The following is a 12,203-nucleotide window of genomic DNA, read 5'->3' as shown; positions in this document are numbered from 1 at the left end:
TTACCCCACTGAGTGCACTTGCAGCAATGTGGAGCACTACTGCTAGTGGCAAGACAAAATCTCAGCAAAGGCAAACATCTCGGGTGTTTCCATAGACGTGTGCTCTAAGAAACGAATGCCAGCTGTTCCCCTAAGAGCTACAGCAAAAATAAAGCGAAATGAGGGCAGTGGTTTTGAAGGGGTTAAGGGAACAATAGCAAAATGTGGTGGTGGTCTTAATTTATTTCAACAAATGCATACTTAAGGGTATTTTTGTCTTCATTTGCCATAGGTTGGCTTAGTCTTAGGAGCACTTTAGGTAAGTATTTTTAAGCATAGGTGGGCATTTAGCATATACATTTCTTTAAGCATTCTCCAGAACACCTGAACTTTGAAATACAGCCATTTTTTTATCCAGTAATTGCTTGGTTTAGCATCTGTATCTTCCAAACTCCTGTCAGTCATGACAAATGGTACAGTTACTTGTTTCTTTAATTTTGTACTGGTTTTGTCTGTACAGTAGAAAACTACCTGCAGAAAACTATTTTGAGGGGAAATGCTGTATTTTGCCGTCATTCATTCACACTGCTCCTGTGGCATGATATTCTTCCTTTATTCTCTGTTGTTAGTCTGCCAACTTGGATAAGATAATAATCAGATAACAATCATAACACAAGTTTTCTGTAAAAAACCTACAAACCTTGACGTCCCCATTGGATGTTATTCGGAGAAATAGTTTTAATATTTGTGTCTCAGCTTGCATGAGCAATATCACATAACTTGAAATTGTGTTTTCCTACGACGATTCCCACAGGTAGGACTCTCCGCAGCTTCAAAATGATTTTGTCCCATTTGACACCGGTAGATTTTGCTGCAGGAGGTTGTCAAACACGTGAAATAATGGAAAGTGTTGTTGGGTCACATATCCAAAATCTTCCCCAATTCTGGCTCTCTAGATCCTGCCTTACTGCTTCTGACCTTTTCCTGCAGAGGGTAGCTGAGTCCCGAGCCTACGGATTCCCGTTTGAGTAAAAGTGAGAGCACTGGATGTCTTTGCTACCTATGCGACGTGAAAGAATGTGTTCCTATTACCATTTTCACTTGGAAGCGAAGTAAAATTCAAATGCTTTGAATTCAACAAACATCCCTGCTTAAAATACTTACCATTGGCTGACCTGTGGGTCATTGCTGTCTAGACTGCTTCGGGCTGCTGCTGCCATTTAATCTATAGAACTTTGTAAGAGTTGCCTCTCTTGTTTGTTTTTTTTTTTTTCCCTCTCATAAAGGAATTTTGTTATTCTTTGTGAAGAACTGAAATTGTTAGTTTTATCCCCTGTGCTTTTAGATAAATGGTTTATAGCTAATCATAGCATTTCTTTCTGGATGAGTCTTTCATTCAAATGAGGCTTTAGAAAATTTCCTGATACCTTTCTTGAGCCGTATTTTTCACCAGTGCGAATAAAATGAAATGAAGTAGCACTCCCACCGTTTTGTTTTGCAGGGCAGTAACTCTTTTGCACTACATTTTGAGGGTTATGCAAGAGAAAACCTGAGCAGGACAGCTCCAGACTACTGGATATTCAGGAGCATTATGGACTTACACCTGTGATAGCTCCCGGTAGAGGAACGCACTGGAATATTAGTGGCCTAGACCCGAGAGCCCCGGTTGCCAACCAAACAAAAGAAACTGTTAGGTGACTGTATTGGGAAACGTTGATTGACAGGATACAAGGCCACTGGTTTGTCAAATGCCACGCAAGCTCAGTAGTACCAAACTGAAGCATTTTAGAAATGGTTTCTAATCTTCTAACAAAGCATACATGGCAAGATTTGCAAATCATATTCCACTGAGATTGCACATTAAAAAATGTTTAAAATACTGTTCAAATATATAGAGATTTTTGAAGTAAAATGAGGTGTCATAATTTAAGTATCTTAACCTGAGGCAGTTATGTGATTCTTAATTTGATAGTGGCATACTGTATATAGAGTGTGTCTAGCAGTTACATTAAAAAGAAAGAAAATTTAGTTGTATTCGTAATAAAGCGGTGACATTGACATTAAATAAGTAAGTTCACCATGATGTTCTAATCATGTAATTGGCATTTATTCAGTAACATAATTCTCTGAGATGGCTTGATTATATTCATTATCACCAGTTAGAGACTTCTTAATGTTTTTATCAGCCTGATTCAAAATGCTAAATTGGAGTACAGATGTTAGAATTTGCTCCTAAATCAGCCTGCAGTGTGATTTTTTTTTTTTTTGTATTTTAAATATTTCTGAACTTAATTCCTGTCTTGAACCATGTTTTGAAAACCTGTTGCCCTCTGAAGTTATCTGTGTATCAGCAAAACTAGGCGAGCTTATTCATACAGCTTAACTAATCTGAAACCAGTTTGTTTCAAGTACTATCGTCCTCAAATCATTTCAGGTTGGTTTGATTATGAATTGGTTTGCTGCCATGCATCCTGACCTGAGACAGCACCTCTCTCTCCATTTACCACTTCAGGAACTGGCTAACGGCTTCTCAGGCCCTTAAAAAAAAAATCACTGGCAGAATTTTAAATTAAATGTTAGTAGGTAACAGAACATCAGCAGTAAATGCCTCCTGGTAGCCATACAAAGAACAATGAAAATTAACACTTTGCTGTGGACTAGGAAAAGCTGACTGGTAAGTTTGCTGTTAGTTCTTCCAGTCAGACCATCTCTGCACTGCTAGCTAAATATCCATTTACCCTTTGAACCTTGAGGTTAATTATCATTCACCTGTTGAGACATGCCTGACAAACACCAGCTACTTTATAACACTGCAGAATGACATTTATCAGGCAGTTATAGATGATTAGCTCTGCTGCTTGTCCTTGGAAAAGGAAAGGCAGCGGTGTCGTTTCTGGTGGTGGTAAGGTTTCGAAAGCAGCAATACACTTGACTTTAGATAAACCATGAGTTGATCTTAGTGAACCCAACGTTAATCCTACCAGCATTAGCAGGAAGTTAAAGGAATCCTGTATTTGTTAATGGCGCGATGCCAGCATTGAAGTCAGTAGAGGAAGGTGAAAGGGAGGGTAACCCAGGTGTACGGGAACCTGAAAGAATCCCAGCCCGGGCCACACTGGGGCTGCTGCCGCCAGAAATCTGAGGCAGGGGACTTTTGTTGCTCTGCTTTTGCCTTGTTTAGACTCAGCCTGCGTTTTACGTATTAGGAGGTGTTGGGGTCCAGCCCCAGGCAGCAGCTCAGCACCACGCAGCCGCTCGCTGCCCCTGCCCCGTGGGATGGGGGAGAGAATCGGAGGAGTGAGAGTGAGAAACACTCCTGGGTTAAGATCAGAACAGTTTAATAATTGAAATAAAGTAAAATAGTAATGATGATAATAATAATATAATAATGATAATAGTAATAATAATATCCAAAGCAAGTGATGCCCAATGCAATTGCTCACCACCTGCCGACCGATGCCCAGCCCGTCCCCAAGCAGCGATCGCTGCTCCCCGGCCAACCCCCCCAGTTTCCATACTGCCCATGACGCCGGATGGTATGGAATGGCCCTTGGGGCAGTTGGGATCAACTCTCCTGGCTGTGCCCCCTCCCAGCTCCTTGTGCCCCTGGCAGAGCAGGGGAAGCTGAAAAGCCCTTGACTGGCATAAGCAGCGCTGAGCAACAACTAAACCATCAGCGTGTGATCAGCATTCTTCTCCTGCTAAATCCAAACCACAGTGCTGTGCCTGCTGCTGGGAAGAAAATTAACTCTGTCCAGGTGAAACCAGGACAGTAGGCATGGGGGGAAATCCACACGTCCCCTGGTCATTGCCACTAGTGGTGAGGAACGCTGCAAAAGCAGCAAACCTTGGGATGACTGCACCAGGGGAGAGAGAAAATACACCCAAGGCAAAGCCACCTATTCCCTAGGATCAATTACCTTTAGATAACATGCATGTTACACTTTCCCATATTATTTAAGACAAAGGCTATCTGCTTTTACTGGGTTTGTTCAATGCTTGTCATAACACGTCCACATTCCGGGCTAGTCCTTGGGCAAGACTGTAAAAAATTATATTCTCAAAGATTAGCTGTGGAAGTGCATGTCAGTAGTGTTTATTTTCATGTGTGAAGCACACAAATTTCTGTATGTTAGAAAATTAATAAATTTCTTTTGTGAATATGAGATACTAGTATTGCTAAATAATAACAAAAGATCAAAATACTTAAAAGATACCTTTAATGTTCAGTGCCTGAGCAGAAGATACGCCCAGCATTATTGATCTCATTCCTCTGCTGACTTTTTTCTTCCCTGCTTATAAAAGAAAAATCTAGGAGTGAAATCCCCATGGCGGCAACTTCGTTTAGTTTGTTCTGATGCGTTTGTTCATCCCCAGTTGAACTCAAGTAGAATTAAGCAGAAAAGGCGGTTAATTTGTGCTTGTTTTGAAGGGTGCTTTCGCTGCACCCTTCTGCACGTTTGCATCGGTCTCTCTCTGGCGGGTATTAGTCTTGCTGTTACTAAACTGGCCTGTATTCAGTATGTTGGTAATAAACCATATTGCAACCCACTGAGGTTACTGGAAACGTAGACAAAAGATTGCACATCACGTCATTTAAGAAAACTTTCCCTACGTGTAGTACCGGTAGGGTGGCAGATCTGTGTCTTCTTAAGATGTCAGAACTGGAGCCATTTTCTGAGCAGTGCAGTCTCCCAGACCATTGCTGTTTGTGGTGACATCTGCGAGTGAGACAGCGATGGTTTTTCTAAGGAAATTGGTGAGGTAAATCTATTGCATTAAGCATATTGAAGTATTCTGACAGTGTATTCCTTGCGGAGTCCTAGATTCCCCGCATGTGGAGACTCAAAATCCACCCTGTGTGCCAGCGATATGCGCCTTTCACCATTTCTGCAAAGAGCATCTGAGCTTGGCCAGGTTTTGAATGTTTAAAAATACCTGAGTACGACAAGACTAGGAAGAATAGTCAGATTTAAAAGTTGAGTACTAGGAATATTCTTTGCACTGGGCACATTCCCACACTGAGCGGGACTTTCCTTGCCATTAGACCTCATACTTGTTGAGAACCGGACGGGGTCTGAGCTCCCGATTTGTGAACACGGGGATTTATCTTCCTCAGTCTCATATGATGATGATAGAATCATAGAATCATAGAATTGTTTAGGTTAGAAAAGCCCTTTAAGATCATCCAGTCCAACCATTAACCTACACTACCAAGTCCACACTAAACCAATCAAGGGTAGACCAGACTGAACCATGTCCCCAAGTGCCACCTCTGCCCGTTTTTGAACACTTCCAGGGATGGGGACTCCCCCACCTCTCTGGGCAGCCTCTTCCAATGCTTGACCACCCTTTCCGTGAAGAAATTTTTCCTAATTTCCAACCTAAACCTCCCCTGGCGCAGCTTGAGCCCATTTCCTCTCGTCCTATCGCTAACTCCATGGGAGAAGAGCCCAACACCCCCTCCCTGCCCCCTCCTGTCAGGAGCTGCAGAGCGATCAGGTCTCCCCTCAGCCTCCTCTTCTCCAGGCTGAACACCCCCAGCTCCCTCAGCCGCTCCCCACCAGCCCTGTGCTCCAGACCCTGCCCCAGCTCCATTGCCCTTCTCTGGGCACGCTCCAGCACCCCAACGTCCTTCTTGTAGTGAGGGGCCCAAAACTGGACACAGATGATGCCAGCTTCCAGATACCAGAGGAAGAAATTGCATTGATGCACTTGCTGAGGAGATGGGGCATGATGTCTTGGGAGGAGAGCGCTGGGCGAGACTGGGATTACGTTTGCCCGGAGGGCTGAGTGCGTTATTGGGGCAGAGAGGCAGAAGAGGGCTGGGAATGGGAGGCTGAGGGGACGGAGAGGGGGAAGGCTGCCCGTCAGCAGTCCAGGGGGACCGAGGCTGGATGTTGCAGTGGACAGGTTTGCTCTGCTCTTGCTACGCAAACCTATTCATAACGTGTCTATGCAAGGAAGCTGGCCAAGGTTTCATTCCCAGCCTTAACGTGCCTAATTTCTGACCGTTTAACACTAAAACCTCAATAATTAACTTTTAATTACGAATCAATTTCATGTGGGCCAATACATGTATGAATACTGTATATAAATTTCCAGAAGTAATATTGCAAATCAAATGAACTGGTACACACTAACGTTGTTCTCTTGAAAGGTATTTTATGGATCTAGTGATGACAGAGTCCCTGTCTGGAGGTTAAACCCAAGGGCTTAAGGTATTAATTAGTTTTAAGTATTTGTCTCCATCCATGTAATTAGAGGGTAACCTGGTACCTGGCTCCTATTCATGCCAGAGCTTGGGTGTTGTTCTTGATTAAAGTCCGTCGTTAGAAGCCACGTCCATGCATGGTGTTGCCGTGCCAGGGCTGGGGGTGTTTTGAGACTTGGTGCCTCCAGATATGAGATATGTCTCGACCGACACCATCCCATCGCCCCTTCTTCTCAGGAGAGCTGCTTCTCGAAATCCGTGTTTCTGAGAAAAACAACAGAGTTTTGCCTGCTGTCCTTCGACTAACGGGGCTGCAGCAGCATAAGGTTTCAAGCTCGCTTCGGGAGGGAGTGCGGTGACGTCCCTGGGCGAATTCACGGCTGTATGGAGTCAGTAAGAATTTTAGCAGTCACTTCAGCAGGACCTGGGCTTCGCTCGCTGGGTGAACTGCCAGGGCCCGAGAGCTTTTCCTGCAGAGGACAGAGATCAGCAAGCGGCTGTTGCCTGCTGGGAGGAGCTGGGGATAAGACAAACGTGCCGAGGCTCTGCCCATGCCGCCAGCCACCACGAGCCTGCACGCCGCTGTGTTCTGAAGCACATTCCGAAGCCAGGGGGTTTATTATCTTAGGAAATAATTTGCAGGTAGAGATTTTGGAGCTGGATTCTTGCGTGACAAACTTTTCTTCACCAGAGTTTCCCATACGAAACTTGATTCTATTGGTGTTTGTGTTTCAGATTCATATTTGCAAAATAGATGTACTAATGGGCATGTCAGAGGTGTTATAGCCTTAAGTACTTTGTGATAATTGAGAAAAAATGCAGTGCATGAAAGAAACCAGGAGATAACACCCAAGTGATATTCTCTCAGGCTCCTTTCTAGTAAAGAACTTAATTGTGGACTTGAATGCAAGTAACTTGCATCTGGTTGTGAACTTAAATAATGGAAATTTAGTGTATCCAAAAAATTAGGGAGTTTCTAAATTGCTTTGCTACTTCTTTTGCCTCAGAACGTATGCTTTGAGAGATTAAGGTAAGATTATTTTAGATTAAATACCCAAATAAACAAATTCAATAACCTGGTAGGCATGGGTACCCAATGGAGACCATTTTTATTCTGCCATTGTCGCAGATAGATGATGTCTCTATAAAAGTATTTGAAAAGAAATAAAACATATCTGATGAAAACTTTGTATCATTCTGTCCAAAATACATGGAACCATTTCAGACTCCACCTAGTGCTGTCCTGTAACCTGAATGCCAGTTTGGAGAGAAGTAATTCTTCCCTGGACCACATCTGGTTAAGCTGCAGGTGGAGGGAGAAGCTATTTCTGTTTCCGCTAAGACCACTCACTCCGCGATGCAAAAGCAGCTGCGCGATGTGAGGATAACTGCGCGATCCTTTTCGGAAGTGCGGGCTTGGTCTGGACTAAAGTACAGATATAATCTTGTCTGCTTTTAAGCGGAGTCCATCTGTAAGGATTATTCACCTTATTGCTGTTGCCAGCAGTCGTAGCGTTCCTTTTCCTGTCTATGCTTTTCAAGGGAGAAGGAAATGTGAGGCTACAGGAGATTAAAAGAGCAGCTGATATTTTTCCCTTCAGGAAGAATGTTGCTATTTTCTGCACATGAAGTGTTTCTTTTGTTGTTTTGGGGGGTGGTGTCTTTTTTGTGGTGTTTTTTTTTTTAATCCCTCAAATTGTTTTAATGGAAACATCTTGAGTGGTAAAATACTTTGATTGATTCCTCACCTTTTTTTTTTTTTTTGTGGGAGAGAGGGTAGTATAGACATGACTAGTCACTGAGCTGCAGCTGCTGATGTCGTGCAAAATATCAGAAGCAAACATTTTTTGATCTTTTTTTTTCCTTTGGTTCTCTTGTTTCAAATTCTCACCGTTACAGATTTTCAAGACTTTGAACATTGATTCACATCTGATTGCTAGGGTATAGTTTATAAAAATCAAAGACAGGAAGACCTACAATGGTTTTCAGTGAAATCCTAGCACTTATTGAAAAGTGTGACTTTACAATCCATAAATGCATGGGGGGGTTGTAGTTTGGATTTTATGTTATGTCAGGAACAGTCTGCTTCAGATTTAAAAAAGAAACAAATTATATGCTTTCCTAGTAGAATATGGTAGAATATAAGGGAGCATTTAGTTAAAAGGAATACAAATTCCCAAAATAAGTATAAGAATTCACCCTTTTATTTCTGGAATTGTGATTTTGTGCTCACTGGGGGATTATTCATTTAAAATAGTAATAGCCATCATTTACTCTCTTTGCACAGTGAGACCAAAGCGACCGTGCAGAAAGGAACTGCCAAAGTGATAATCCAGCTGTTTCTTGCTGCTTTTACCTTGAGCATTGCAAAATTCATAGCTACATTAAGCAGTAGGAAAATATTTATAAAGACAGGATTGCAGCTTGGGGATAGAGGGAAGCATGGGTAAACCCATAAATGAGGAATTTTGTAAGGCCAGGGAAAATGAGAGAGTCCTCATCAAGCGGAGTGTCTTTGGAGAAGGTCTTGGCATAGTTCAGAAAACACGGTTCTTTGCCATCGCTAGCGCTTGCTCTTGTCCTGGCAGAGCAGGGCCCCGGCAGCTGGCTGGCCTTGTGTTGGCCCGAGTTTCGGGGGCTTGTTTCCCCGCGTCCCGCAGCCTCGCGCCCGTGGCCTCCCTGGCTGCAGCTTCAGCCCTGAGAGCGCCAGGGCTGGGAAGGGGCTGGCAGCGCCCGGGGTCGGCGCATGGCGGCCCGCAGGCACGTGTGAATCGCCGAGCAGCGGTGAGAGAATGAAAAGCAAGACTGCGGTGCTCAGATTTAAAAGCTGGAATGAAAGCGATTGAACAGTTAAGGCAGAGGATCGGTAGCAGGAAGGATATTGGATTAAATGTAGGGGAAGCAACATTACTGCATGAAATGACACTCAGACTTTCCCCCCCCAAAAAAAACCCAGCTTTTGACTTAAACTTGATTTAGGCATTTGAGAAACTATGGTCTAGTCAGGAAAATGAAGTCTTTCCTAAGACAGTGGAGAGGTTAGGGACCAGTGTGGGACCTGAAGGTTAAGAGCATCAAAGGGAACACGCTGAACTGGCTGGATGTGGAACATGGACTTGGTAGTGTAGGTTAATGGTTGGACTGGATGATCTTAAAGGGCTTTTCCAACCTAAACGATTCTAGGATTCTATGACCGTGCCCAAGCAGGCGCAGGGTTGTAGCTAAGGGTTAGGGTGTATAGGGCTGCAGGCAAGAGGAGAGTAAAGAGGGGAGGGAAATGGAGCAGACCCTTAGCCCATGGAAAGCTGCGTAGTCCCGCGTAGCCTTCTTGTCCACAGGCAAGAAATGTAGCCTATTAATATATATTAAAAAAAAAAAAAATACGGGGAAGGACCCTCCACAGAATCTGTATTTCTGAAAATTAGTTTATTCTAGAAAAAATAACATTTGTGGTGTTTGAGTCTATCCCCAGTGGATGCCTGTAGGAACACCTCTGATGCTTGAGGTAACATTTCCACTCACAAGCAGGAGAAGGGGCTGGGTGACGTGCAGAGTCCACGACGCTTTCTGGGCTTTTTCAAAACCAGCTTCCTGGTTAATCATAGAATCATCGAATTGTTTAGGTTGGAAAAGACCTTTAAGATCACCCAGTCCAACCATTAACCTAACACTAGTCTGTATATACTGTGTGCGGTATGTAAAAAGTTGATCTTTTTAAATTTAAGGTGCTATTTTTCTAACTATCTGACAACCCACATAAATTCACAACTGCTTTTATGGTGCTTTTCCATTATTTTTTGTTGCTTGCTAATTACTTTTCTTGCCCAATTTCATTTGCAGTTTGAATAAATAAACTGTTTGGTTCTGCCTTCAGGTTATTGTAGGAATAGTCAATATGCAGCTGTAATAAAATCATAAATTTCTTTGAACAGGCAATTTCGAACATATCCTTCCACAGGGTTTTAAAGTTCTATTATTGTAGAAGCAACTTGCTTGGGAGCTGCCAAGTTTCAATGCTGATTTCTGAAGTTTGGAAGAAATTAAAATAAAATCATGCGTAGCTCTATACACTCTACAGGTAGTTTAAATATTTGTGTGGCGAGTTAGGTGAAAATGACTCTTGTGTGCTGGAATACAGAACACTGAACAATTTTATCCCCTTTTTAACTGAATTCAGGGAAGTTTTAGGCCTCGATGGATATGCTGGGAGGAATCAGACTACATGTTTACTGCATAATGGACAGGATTTCACCATTTTTGCCCTGGGTAAAATTTGATAAATAAATACTCATATAATTTTCCATGATGCTACTTCTTTAAGTGCTACTCTAGCTGATCATACAAAATGTCATTATTCCTTTTCCCCCCGCTCCCCTTCAATACACATGAGATTATCACCATTACTCAGATGGAATTTGTCTCCAGGCATGCTTAAAATTCCATAAAGAACAGGAGAATCACGAACTTCCAGTAAAATATCTCAGAAATCGCACATTAGCATTAGGGACAGGCGGGTTCCTTAGGCGTAGGACTCATTTCCCGCTGCTGGCCGTGTGGCAGCAAAGCTGCTGGGGCTGGGGCAGCAAAGGGAGTGCGGTGGTGGCACAGGAACTTCGCGCTCTGATTTATTCTGTTCACAATGCATAAAATAACTTTGTTTTCCACACAGGTTCAGTTACACGGCAGTTACGCTGCTCTCCTGGGATGATTTTTTTTCACTTGTAGTTAGATATTTATTATCGTTTCTACACTTTCCGGTGATTGTTAACCTGGTTTGGATTTGGTGGGCTTCGCTCCTGCGGCGCGGTGAACTCGTGACTAACCTTGGAGCACGTGTATCCCATCTCCTCAAATACTTCATTCCCTCTCCGTATCCCTCAAGGCTTTGTAATTAGATCATAGAAAAGAAAATGACAGCTCCAAGTAGCTTTGCATGTATAAGCTTGAAAATAATACGGTATTAATTTCATTTTGTCTAGTATTTATATCAACACAAACACATTTGCATTTGTTACACCAAGCAGTGGGCATAGATTAGCCATGATTTGGTGTATCAAAGCAGCAAGAGGGATCATTACCAACGCTATAAATGCTAAAAATTACTTAGGTATATCTAAATAGTCACAGAGATAATTGCTTTTTAGCTGCTACACAGCTGTTTAATATTCTTTAGAGGTCAGTTTCCTAAGCCATATGTATTACTACATTGTGCAAAGGCAGTTTGTAGGAGCTGTGAATAACAGCAATGTATGAAAGACCTTATAATATACAACTGCTAATAGGCCACTAGCGGCTACTGCCTCGAGAATAAAAATTAGGACGTCTCATGAAGAGTAATACACATCTGGTTGATGTTCTGCGGGTGTAACGTGACCTTGATCTCTGCACTAGAAAAAAGATCATGCTGGCAAAGAAATTAATTCAGCTTGGTTAGCCTATATTAGTGGCCACGGACGAGGCAATTTGTCAGGCCACAGCTGAGTTTGCTGACTAAGATTTCCTTTCTTCCTCCTCTTTCCTCAAAATAACAGAGGGCTAGAAGGATCTTTAGCTGCTGCATCAAGAGGAGATTTATAATCATTGTTCCGTGCTGCTTGTATAATATATAAACTTTGGGAATAGTCCAGGTACGGACTCTCATACTTGCCGTTAAGTAAAATATGTTGGCAAACACTGAATTAATGGATGATTAATCAGCTTGGGAGGGGTTTTTGAGGTCAGGGTCACATCTAGACTTTTGTATTCAGCCAGAAAATTCCTTTTTTGTCTCTTTGTTTTCAGGCAAACACTCAAATGTGTGTTTCTATTGCTTCAGTAGCAGATGTGTCAAATAACCACCCTCCTGCAGTGTGATGGGCCAAAACTCTTCAAGGTTGAAAGCTTGAACTTGTTGTGAACCCAGTGAATGGTGCTGCGGTCTGCAATATCGTACGAGTCCTAGACCCGAGAATACTGATGGTTTCTGTGCTGCTACCTCATGAATGATGAAAGGATGTAAAATGTATATCAG

Source organism: Pelecanus crispus, chromosome 5 (assembly GCF_030463565.1).
Source record: "Pelecanus crispus isolate bPelCri1 chromosome 5, bPelCri1.pri, whole genome shotgun sequence".
NCBI lineage: Eukaryota > Metazoa > Chordata > Aves > Pelecaniformes > Pelecanidae > Pelecanus > Pelecanus crispus.
The sequence above is the reverse complement of the archived record's forward strand: the minus strand, read 5'-3'. Positions refer to the sequence as shown.